Consider the following 12,552-nt stretch of genomic DNA (forward strand, 5'->3'; position numbering starts at 1 on the left):
AGAGAAGGGAATGGCTACCCACTCCATTATTTTGGCCTGGAGAATTCCATGGACTGTATAGCCCATGGGGTCACAAAGAGTCAGACACGATTGAACCACTTTCACTTTCATACACACACACACAGTAATACAGTATTTTTGAAGAGCAGATGAGATCATGAACACAAAGCTTTTGGCACACGGAAGGCCCTTAACATGGGTTAGATTGTAAGCCCACAAGGACTGTTTTGTTTTTTTACCATCAAATCTCCAATGCCTAGCCCAGTGCCTGGCAAGTAGTGAATGTTCAATATATGTGTGGGAATAAAGGAGTAACTTCTCACACCTACCAGCACAGCTCAGATTCTTAATCTTTGTTTTGGTATGTAACTGTAGCCTCCGCATAAGTCTTCTTGGCTCCAATCTTGCCTCTCTCTAATTTAATTGTCAAAACGCCACTGGAACTTTCTAGAACACAAATCTGGTAACTTTTTTTGCCTATTTTTTTTTTTTTTAACATTCAAGAATTTTATTGGATTCACAAAACAAAATTTGGGGTATAAAATTTCTTGATGTTTCTTATTCTGTTGAGACACTGGTCCACGAAGAGGTCAGTTCTTTCAGATTGGTTATTGCCAAGTTTCTTTGCAAAGCTACGTGAACATCAGTCCATTAATACTGAGAGAAACAAAGCAATTCTAATTAAATTTGTATTGACGCTTAGGGAGAAAATAAAGTTGATCTCTCAGATCAGTCATGTCTTGGAACAAAATGGGGATATACAGTTTGATTAGGAATCCGTTTTTCTTGCTTAATTATTAAAAGGGTCCCCATTACACCACAGATAAAAGCCACTCTCCTTAGCATGGCTTAAAAGGACCTTCATCCTTTGCCCACATTTACTTCTCTTTTCAGAAAATCCCTTAAGAGCATGGGGCTGCTTAACACAAGATAACTCTTCTTCCTCAGGGTACATTGATTGGAATTGAATTTTGCTGCCCATAACGCAAACCTAATTACACTGGCTTAAGTGTAAGCCACACAGTAAGAGACCTGGAAGTGGGCAGAGCCTGATGTGCTCTCAAGTTGTAATGGACTCGGGTTCCTTCTAGACTCCACTTACCGTTCAGAACTGCATCCAGCTGCTTCAGCAGTACAGCGAGGGGCTTCCCTCCTGACTCAGACAGCAGAGAATCTCCCTGCAATGCGAGAGACCTGGGTTTGATCCCTGGGTCAGGAAGGTCCCCTGGAGGAGAGAATGGCAACCCACTCCAGTATTCTTGCCTGAAGAATCCCCATGGACAGAGGAGCCTGGCAGGCTACAGACTATGGGGTCGCGGAAGAATTGGACACAACTGAGTGATTTACTAGGCACAAACTTAATGGAAAAAGAAAAGTTCTGTTCTTAACAGTACAGGGAGTAGGACTCAGAACTTGGACTACTCATGTCAACTGCCAGGTTAAAAAAAATGAGAATTTGAGAACAAAGACTAGATGTGGAAATGTTCAACCAAGCATGGCTGCATTGTTGGTTCTAAAAAACTTTGCCTAAGGATATAACTAACCAATATGTTATATCCCTGTTGCTTCAGGGAATTTCTGCCCATCTTTGTATCTGAGGCCACAGTCTGCTCCCTGGCCAAATGGGTCACTCTCAACAGCACTTTCCTTATCAAGACTCCCTGCCAAGACTGTCCAGGGGGCATGCTCCCTTCCTGCATTCTAATCAACTGAATGTTCTAATCAACTGAATGTTGCTTTATTAACAGGGAGCCTGGTGATATTTAGAGGATTTCAATACCTTCTTTAGCTTGTGGTTTCTGTCCTCTCTTCAGAGATGACATATTTTTATTCTAGGCTCAAAGAAGTGGGGAAGGGTAAAGGGTAAAATAGGCTAACAAATTCTTGCTGCTGCTGCTGCTGCTGCTAAGTCACTTCAGTCGTGTCTGACTCTGTGTGACCCCTGGGGGCAGCCCACCAGGCTCCCCCGTCCCTGGGATTCTCCAGGCAAGAACACTGGAGTGGGTTAACAAATTCTTACTTTCATTAACAGCTTGTTGAAAAATGAGGACCACACTTCTGTTAGGAAAACCAAAGTGGTTTCCTTTTCTGCTCCATAAAATGATCCTCTAAGTCGGATGAGTCCTCCCAAGCCAGATTCCTGTCTTCTTATCCTGATATTCTCTCAATGCCTAATATGAGGACTTGCCCTCCAGTGTATGTTCAGAAAAATAGATGGTTGGATACACAGAAAATTTGCATAGAGTGAAATACCTTCAATGTTGAGCTGTTTGGATTGGAACTGTCAAAAGTTAACTACTGGCCCCTAGATACTTGCAACAACTCTAAAAATATATATCCTAAGCTAACCCTCCCTGGAAGGAAAGTTATGACTAACCTAGATAGCATATTAAAAAGTAGAGATATTACTTTGCCAACAAAGGTCAGTCTAGTCAGGCTATGGTTTTTCCAGTAGTCATGTATGGATGTGAGAGTTGGACTGTGAAGAAAGCTGAGTGCCAAAGAATTGATGCTTTTGAACTGTGGTGTTGGAGAAGACTCCTGAGAGTCCTATGGACTGCAAAGAGATCCAACCAGTCCATTCTAAAGGAGATCAGCCCTGGGATTTCTTTGGAAGGAATGATGGTAAATCTGAAACTCCAGTACTTTGGCCACCTCATGCGAAGAGTTGACTCATTGGAAAAGACTCTGATGCTGGGAGGGATTGGGGGCAGGAGGAGAAGGGGATGACAGAGAATGAGATGGCTGGATGGCATCACTGACTTGATGGACGTGAGTTTGAGTGAACTCCGGGAGTTGGTGATGGACAGGGAGGCCTGGTGTGCTGCGATTTATGGGGTCGCAAAGAGTCGGACACGACTGAGCAACCGAACTGAACTGAACTGACAGAACCTTCCCTGGGATGGCCTCTGAGTATTTGTAAGGACTACAGTAGTTGTGAGAACCAGCTCCATGGAATCTGGATCTTGAGAACTTTGAATTCTCAGTGGTGGTTTATGGAGCCTCCAGTGTTTAAAAAGAAACCTTTTGCCAATTTCAGATCTAACTTGTGCTTAGTGCAGAAAGCTACATATTGAACAACGAGGTGTCTCCCTCCCCACCATCAACAAGCGTCTCCCCCTACCCCCACCAGAGGGCACGTTGTTAATACTTGCATTCATATCCTTTCTGATAGTTTTCAGTGCACTTAGAAACATGTGTATATGTGCAAATCAACCTAAAAAATGACTTGTGTTATATAAATCTTATCACATAATAATTTCCACAAGTTCGTTTCTTTCTGTTATCATTTTTTATGAGAGAATGTCCCATGCCAGTACTTAACAGTTCAAATAATTCCTTTTGGTCGCTACGGTTTCTACTGCATAAAGCCATCTAACATGCCTAGCTCAGTTTGCTCTGGGAGCAGTTATTTTCCCTTCCTTCCTATTTTTCCATTTCCTTCTTTTCCTTTTTGCTTTACTTATTTTTTTTTTTTTTGGCTGTGCTGGGTCTTCCTCATGGGGTGTGGGGCTTCTCTAGTTGCAGCAAGCATGGTGATGATCGTGCTTAGTTCAAGGGCATGTGGGATGTTTAGGTCTCCGACCAGGGATTGAACCCAAGTCCCCTGTGTTGGAAGGTGAACTCTTAAACACTGGATCACCAAGGAAGTCCCACAGACAGTTCTATCATAAACTTCTTTGTACCCAAGTTTCTTTTCTAACAATTCTCCTTCTTTCAAGGATTGTCAGTGTGATGGGTGAAACTTGCAATCTCCTTGTTTCTCTCCCTCGCATTTCATATGAATTAAGTGAAGCATTATTTTAATCTTTTGGCCATTTACACTTCTTCTGTGAACTGTTTGGATCTGTGCCATCCTACACGACGACCATGAGCCACATGTGGCTATTGAACACTTCGGATGTGCCAGCCTGAACAGAGACGTGCAGTCTGCATAAAATACACTAGAGATTTCAAAGAAGGTATCATATACTTCATGAATGTTTTCCTATTGACTGCATGTTCAAGTAATAATATCATGCACATGCTGCTTTAGATAATTTTAATGTGGTTACTGAAAATTTTTTAATTACCTGTATAGCTCACGTGATATTCCCGTTGGACAGAGATGTTAGGATTTTGGTTTAGGTGTATTGTTATCTTTTTCTTATTGATTTATAGGGGCTCTTGATATATTGCTAGCACCTATCCATTGACCACCATAAAAGTGAAAGTGATAGTCACTCAGTTGTGTCTAGCTCTTTGCAGACCTCATGGGTAGTCTCCTGCCAGGCTCCTCTGTCCATGGAATTCTCCAGCCAAGTATACTGGAGTGGGTTGCTGTGCCCTCCTCCAGGGGATCTTCCCAACCCAGGGATCCAACCAGGGTCTCTTAAATCTCCTGCACTGGCAGGCATGTTCTTTACCACTAGCATCACCTGGGAAGCCCACTGACCACTACATTTGTAGCAAATATTTCTTCTCAGTCTGTAACTTAATTTTTATTGAATTCCAGAGTTTCTTGAAATGCAAACATTGTTCTTAGGAATCTGTCTCTTGTGCTGCATTTCCTTTATCACGTTCAGGCTTCTGGTTTTGTGTCCTGCTAAGGAAATCTTTTACCATGTCTAAACTACAAAAAATAATCCAAGGCCTGGTGAACCTTTGGGTCCTCTGGTCACCCAGCATCACTACTTCTACAGGAGGAAGGCATCGACTCACCCTTCTGGGTGCTCTGGGGCACCTGGGTGTCCTGCTTGGCGCCATCCTGGGCTGGAAGTCCCTCCCTCTTCCCCTCTCCTAGCCTCTGAGCAACTTCCTCTAAGCTCCCCAGCCCCCACCCCAGGCTTTGGCCAGCCGTTCTCATCATGCTCCCTCCAGCAGCTAGGGAACAACTTCAGGGGATACCCACCCTAGCAGCAGCTCCACTACAGCACCCGCTGCCTCCTTTTGGGGGTCCCCAGCAGCAGCAGGAGAAGACCTACTCCCTTCTTGGAGCTTTGCTGGGCAGCCACAGGGACTCTGGGGAGATGGATGCCTGACCTAGGACCTCAGAGCTCTGTGGTTGCAGGTACCTCTCAACTGTAAGGAAACTTTAGCATCATGTCCCTTGTGGTCCCCTTTGGGAGGTGGGCAGAGCCAGGCATGTTGGCCTCCATCATCTCAGTGAAGACTCCATGTCCAGGTTTTCTTCTGAAGGGCCTGAGGGGCCCAGGTCCTCAGGACCTCGAGCACAAAAGAAAGCTGGGATCCAAGCCTCTGGAGTCAGCCTCCGGAAGGCGTTTTAGGACAAAGCCTGGGAGGGGTGCTGCCCTGACAGTGCCTCCAGCCCATGTTCCCCCATCTTCTGCTCTGTTGGGCACCACCAGCGACTTATCCCATGGGGTACAGCTCTCACCCACCCCTTACCTATGCTCTGAAGGTTTTTTTTATGTCTTAAAATTAAAATTTTATTTTATATTGGAGTGTAGTTGATTTACAATGTTGTGTTACCTTCAGGTGTACAGCAAAGTGATTCAGTTATTCATATATCCACTCCCTTTTAGATTATTTTCCCTATAGGTGATTACAGAATACTGAGCATAGCACACTGTGCTATACGGTAGGTCCTTGTTGGTTATCTATTTTACATATCAGTTCAGTCACTCAGTCATGTCTGACTCTTTGTGACCCCATGGACTGCAGCACTCCAGGCTTCCCTGTCCATCACCAACTCCCAGAGCTTGCTCAGACTCACGTCCATCGAGTCTGTGACGCCATCAAACCATCTTATTTTCTGTCGTCCCCTTCTCCTGCCTTCAATCTTTCCACCATCAGGGTTTTTCAAATGAGTCAGTTCTCCGCATCAGGTGGCCAAAGTATTGGAGCTTCAGCTTCAGCATCAGTCCTTCCAATGAATATTCAGGACTGATTTCCTTTAGGATTGACTGGTTGGGTTTCCTTTGCAGTCCAAGGGACTCTCAAGAGTTTTCTCCAACACCACAATTCAAAGGCATCAATTCTTCAGCGCTCAGCCTTCTTTATGGTCCAATTCTCACATCCATACATGACCACTGGAAAAACCATAGCTTTAACTAGCTGGATCTTTGTTGGCAAAGTAATGTCTCCGCTTTTAATATGCTGTCTAGGTTGGTCGTAGCTTTTCTTCCAAGGAGCAAGTGTCTTTTAATTTCATGGCTGCAGTCACCATCTGCAGTGATTTTGGAGCCCAAGAAAATAAAGTCAGCCACTGTTTCCATTGTTTCCCCATCTATTTGCTATGAAGTGATGGGACCAGAGACCATGATCTTAGTTTTTTGAATGTTGAGTTTTAAGCCAACTTTTTCACGCTTCTCTTTCACTTTCATCAAGAGGCTCTTTAGTTCTTCTTCACTTTCTTTTTATATATAGTAGTGTGTGTATGTTAATCCCAGCCTCCTATTTTTTCTAGTATTTCTGTGTAGTGGAAACTCTGTGTGTGTGCTACAGTGGATTGCTCCCAACCTCATGTTCAGTGGGTTTAATTAGTAGCTTGAAAGAAACGATGATGAGAGATTGACAGCACGAAAATCAGCAAATGCTACAAAACAGGTCTTCAGGAATCATTTTGTTAATTCTCCAGATTTTTCTGGGCAACAAGCATGGAGAAAATATTAATAATGGAGATTAAATTTTAAAATATGTCACATCTGTTGTCATTACATTGTCAATAATACCAAAAATTGAGGAAATACTCTTACAGTATTTAAAAACTATTTTACAATTTAATCAAGAAGAAGTCCACATAGTAGATGAACAAAGTACAGTTAAGGCAAATTTCTTACTCCTTCATGGAAATGAAAACATCTGGGAACTACATTCAGAGAACCCATTTCACAGGTATCACCACAGTCCTTATTTTAAAACATTTGAATAATGAAAGTCTCTCTTCCTTTCAAAAATTACATCTCACTCATTTCTTTCTTTCTTTTTTTTTCATTTGCGCCTACTGCGTGGGTTAGGACTCCAGAACAATATGAAATAATGGTAGTGTTATTTGGCATTCTTGATTTGATCCTTATATTAATACTTCTATTTTATTATTGACAATGCTGTGTACTCTGGTTTTGGGAGATACTAGTTAGGAGTCTGGAATTTAATTTGAATACTTTCCTGCTCACTAATAGGAAACTTCTACAGTCTGTTCTTAGTAAAATTTCCTATTTGAAAAAAATTCTTCCATTTTCTACAAATCTCTATTTTCTTTCCAAAATTTTATGACCATATGGATTCCAGAGTCCTTGCAGCATTTGGCACAGTCCCACCGTTAAACACAACACCTCTTTATGGCTCCTTGAAAACCTCGCCTAGACTCGTATTTCTGTCTCCTCGACTGCCACATCTCTCTTGCCCACGGCACACATTCCTTTATCCTCACCCCAAACCCGGCATCACTGGAGCCACTCCTGCCAAAGTCACAGAGGCTCCGTTTTGCCAGATCTAATGGGCAATGATTGGTCCTCACCTCAGCAGTGTTATTATTGTGCCCTTGACCTTCTCTCCTTGAATCCCTTTCTCTTCTTGGCATCTGGACACTATGCTCTTCTGGACTTTTTTTTCTTTTTTTAACTATTTATTTCTTTGACTGTGTTGGGTCTTAGTTGTGGCACTCGGGATCTTTGGCTGTGGCATGGGAGCTTCCCTCTAGCTGTGGCATGTGTTTTCCAGAGTGTGAGGGCTCAAATGATGCCCTGCAGCATGTGGGATCTTGGTTCTTCCAACACAGATGATCCCTGAATCCCTGCATCCCCTGCATTTGAAAGCGGATTCTTAACCTCTGGACCCACCAGGGAAGTCTGTGTTCTTGGCTTATCCCCACTTCATTATCCTCTACTTTTCAGTTTTCTTTACTTGTTCCTCTTCCTCGGCTTGGCCTCTAAATGCAGAAGGTCCTGCTATGCTGAGGTTTCAGTCCTTAGCCCTCTTTTCCATCTATTTCCATGACTTTGAGAGCACAATATTTGCTGATGATTCCCATGTTTAGATTTTCAGTGGACTCCTGTCTAGAGTATTCAAATACTTAACTCCTGTATCCATGTGCATGTTTCATCAGCATTTCAACCTTCACCAAGCCCAAACCATACACTCGGTCCTCAGCCCCTTCCCCACACCCACTTTGGAATCATTCTTTTCTCAGATAGTGGTGCTGCTAGTTGTTTATGCCACAACCTAAGACCTCACAACACAACCTGTCAGTAAGTACTCTGTTCTTCTCTTTTTAAAATACACCCTAAATCCACCCGGGCTTCTCTCATAGCTCAGTTGGTAGAGAATCTGCCTGCAATGCAGGAGACCCTGGTTCAATTCCTGGGTCTGGAAGATCTGCTGGAGAAGGGATAGGCTACTCACTCCAGTATTCTTGGGCTTCCCTTGTGGCTCAGCTGGTAAAGAATCCTGCAATGTGGGAGACCTGGGTTCGATCCGTGGCTTGAGAAGATCCCCTGGAGAAGGGAAAGGCTACCCACTTCAGTATTCTGGCCTGGAGAATTCTATGGACTGTATAGTCCATAGGGTTGCAAAGAGTCGGACACGACTGAGCAACTTTCCCTTCATTTCCCTAAATCCAGCCACTGCTCACCATCAATCTGACTTCCATTTGGCCAAGACCCCACCCCTGACTCTTGTCTGGGGGCCACAAGAGCCTCTGAATAATCTCTGCTGTCATTCTTCTTCCATCCATAGCAACTACAGAATCAATATATATCTGAGGTATAATTGACATAGAACATTCCATTAGTTAATGATTTGCTATTTATGTATATTGCAAAATGACCAGCACACTATGTCTAATTAATATCCATCACCACACGTAGTTAAATTTTTTCTGCTTGTGATGAGAGCTTTTAAGATCTATTCTCTTAAGCGACTTAATATACAAATAATTCATGTTGTTCTTTGTGCAAAAAGAAAAAAAAAGGAGACAATATTTTCTGGCATTTTGTTATACTTAGGAAGAAGAAATTCCAAGCTGTTTGGAGTCTCCCATCTGGGCCTCCGCTCTCATCCTGCATCCCCCTCTGCCTTGCCCATCCCGTGTTCTCTGCAGTAGGTTTCCTACAGTTCCTGAAACAGACTAAGCTTATTAATGACTCCACGCTTTACACTCGCTGGTTTCTCTGCCTGGAGTACTCTTCCTACAGAGTTTTCATGTGTCTGGTTCCTTCTCATCACTCTGGCCTCTCCTCTGAGAGGTTTCTTCTAACCACCTAGATCGAAGTGACTACTGCCCCTCATTCCTGGCTTATTTCCTCACCCCACTGATCAGTATCTGAAATGACAGTATTTATTTATTTGGCTGCGCCAGGTCTTAGTTGAGGCCCGCGGACCTTTGATTTTGTTGTGGCATGCAAGATGCCGCCGCTCATCTAGTTCCCTGATTGAACCCAGTGTTGGCAGAACAGAGTCATAGCCACTGGACCACCAGGGAAGCCATTACAGTATTTATTTATTCATTTAATCTGTTTATTGCCTGACTTTTTCTTCTGGAATATAAGCTCCATAAAAGTAGGGAACTCATTTGCCTCATGCCATGTTATATTCCCAGATCCTAGAACAGCACTTTATATACAGGAAACACAATCTGTGTTTGTTCAATGAAGGAAGGAATAAAGAAATAAATGACTCATTTGGTTATAAATGATAGATAACCCAACTGAAATAGGCTTAAATAAATAAAAGAATATATAGGTTCAAGAACTTGAAAAGTCCAAAGGTAAATGTAGTTTCAGGCTCACCTGGATCCAAGAGTTTGAATATTGTCACTAAGTCCCCTTCTTTCCACCTCTTGGACATGTATTCCTTAGTGTTAGACAGTGGTCCCCTCACAGCAGCAAGACACCAGCAGCATCTTCAAGCTTCCCTCTTCTAGTTGACAATCACAGGAGGAAATGGTGATTTTTCTCTTTCCAACAGAGTCACAAGGTCCTAGAATTGAGTTTCAATGGATCTGACTGCACCATGTACCCTTCCCTGGACCAAACCCCAAGAAAAGTGATGCTTTAATCTTCAGGTCGCAAAGGCAACCCATGGGCCAAATCCAGTCTGCTTTCTGTTTTTGTAAATAAAGTTTTATCGAAAAACACCTCACAATTCAATATATTTTTATCTATAACAGTCTTTATGCCACAGTGATAGCTGAATATTTGAACAGAGATCATTTGGCCCATAAAGGGGCCAAAATATTTGAAACACCTGAAATATTTACTATCAGGTGCCCACAAAAGAAGATGTGTGCCAGTTCTTCTAATTGGCCAGAATGTCATTGACCCAACCCTAACCCTGGCTAGACAAGGTTTAAGTGCTCTGAGTCTTCAATGTCCACTGCTGTGTATCAAACCATCGCAACACTTTATGTCTTAAAGCAGTGATTTACTATTTCTCATAATTTGTGGATTGGTTTATTTTAGTTTTTATATAAATCTGTTCTCTTTTGTTCTTGATCAGATTCTCAAAAAGCTTTGCTACTTTTGGGCATTTTTAAAGAAACATATTTTGTTTTTGTGTTCAAAAGTACTTAAAATAACTATATCAGACAAAAGCTGAAATTAATGAGTTTTTATAATTATTTGAGTTAAAACTTTAGATAATATATTTTCCATATTCTGGGTTTTATAATAATGAATTACAGCTCTGCCTTTTCCTCTGAGTAGTAATTTGACAACATTCGTAGGTTTTATATCCAGGATTCTTGTTTTTACTTGTCTGTCAATATTCCATAGTTTCATCTGCTTTCTACCATTCCCAGAGTCCTCTTATTTTCTGATCTTTGGATGGCAGTCATGTCCCTTTTACTTTGCTGTTATGGATTTTTCTTTTTGTGGTATCCAGTCTCCAAGAAAAGCTCCCGGTGATCTCCTCGTTCTCATAGTCACATTCCTGCGGATTCCTCCCTACTTTGTATGAAAGTTAGTCGTGTGACTAATAGAAGCTGGACTTCTGATGCGAGGTCGTGAAGGACATGGTGACTTCCACCTTGACCTTTGTTACTTGGGTCACTGGAGTTGAGGGAAGCCAGGTGCCTCACAAGGTCGCTCAAGCAGCCTCATGGAGAGGCCCTCGTGCTGAGAAACTGAGGTTTCCTGTCCTCAGCCATGGCAGTGAGCTTGGCAATCAGTCCCTCAGGTCCAGTCAAGTCTTCAGACAACTGTAGCCCTGCCTGCCTGAAGGCAATGGCACCCCACTCCAATCCTCTTGCCTGGAACACCCCATGGACGGAGGAGCCTGGTAGGCTACAGCCCATGAGGTCGCTAAGAGTCAGACAGGACCGAGCGACTTCACTTTCACTTTCCACTTTCATGCATTGGAGAAGGAAATGGCAACCCACTCCAGTGTTATTGCCTGGAGAATCCCATGGACAGAGAAGCCTGGTAGGCTGCAGTCCATGGGGTCCCACAGAGTCGGACATGACTGAAGCGACTTAGCAGCAGCAGCAGGAAAAGACCCTAGGCTGAAAACTGCTCCCTAATTCCCACCAAACTGTGGAATTGAAAAAAAAATTGTTATTTTAAGCCCTCAAGTTTGCTACTCAACAGTATATAACTAATATAATTTTGAAATACATTTAAACTCATAGATAGATTTTGAAAAGGAGCAAAAAAATTTATGCAATCTGTCTTGAACCGTAATTGCACTGTTTCACTTAAAATATTCCGTAGCTATTTGGACAAAATATGTATTTCATAGAACTTCCCAGGTGGCACTAGTTGTAAAGAATCTACCTGCCAGTTCAGGAGAAGCAAGAGACATGGGTTTGATCCCTGGGTCAGAAAGATCTCCTGCAGAAGGAAATTGCAACCCACTCCAGTATTCTTGCCTGGGAAATCCCATCGACAGAGGAGCCTGGCAGGCTACAGTTCATGGGCCACAAAGAGTTGGTCATGGCTGAGCAACTGTGCACACGCACACATATATTTATAAAGAAAAAATTGTTGAGAGAAATAGAGGTCCATAAAGATAAAATATCAGTATTAGAATTGCAAAAGATATTTTAACCCCTGTAAGTTTGTACATGGTTTGTATCACACCAAATAAATACCAGGCATACAACATAAACATAATAGGAAATAACCTCTAAGTGAACATGTTGCTTGGCAACTAAAGAAAAAGAAACAAAACCTCAGTTTCAGTAAGACACCTCCCCATCATCTCATAGTGGATTCAGTTGTTGCCGTGAACAGTCAAGGGTTTAGAGGGAAAAACCCAAGTGTGTTTTCTTCTGTTCTATTTGGACCAAGTAGGCCTGGCGTGCTGCGATTCATGGGGTCGCAAAGAGTCGGACACGGCTGAGCGACTGATCTGATCTGATCTCTTATGTTTAATATTTTGAACTGGAACTTCCACTCACTTCTTCCTAAGTTGTTCTAAAATTTTGTTTTGAGAATTCTTCCTCTTTCACTGTTTCCTGGTGATACCTGCGACAACCTTCACCCCTACTCTCATCTCCCCCACCCCTCAACACTCACAAAGGGTTCTCCTAGCCCCAATTTATTTTATTTATATATTTGAGAGGAACCCTCTGCCTTGCCTTTGTTTCTTAACAAAAATCAATTCCAGGTG

Source organism: Bos indicus, chromosome 13 (assembly GCF_029378745.1).
Source record: "Bos indicus isolate NIAB-ARS_2022 breed Sahiwal x Tharparkar chromosome 13, NIAB-ARS_B.indTharparkar_mat_pri_1.0, whole genome shotgun sequence".
In the NCBI taxonomy this organism is placed as follows: Eukaryota; Metazoa; Chordata; class Mammalia; order Artiodactyla; family Bovidae; genus Bos; species Bos indicus.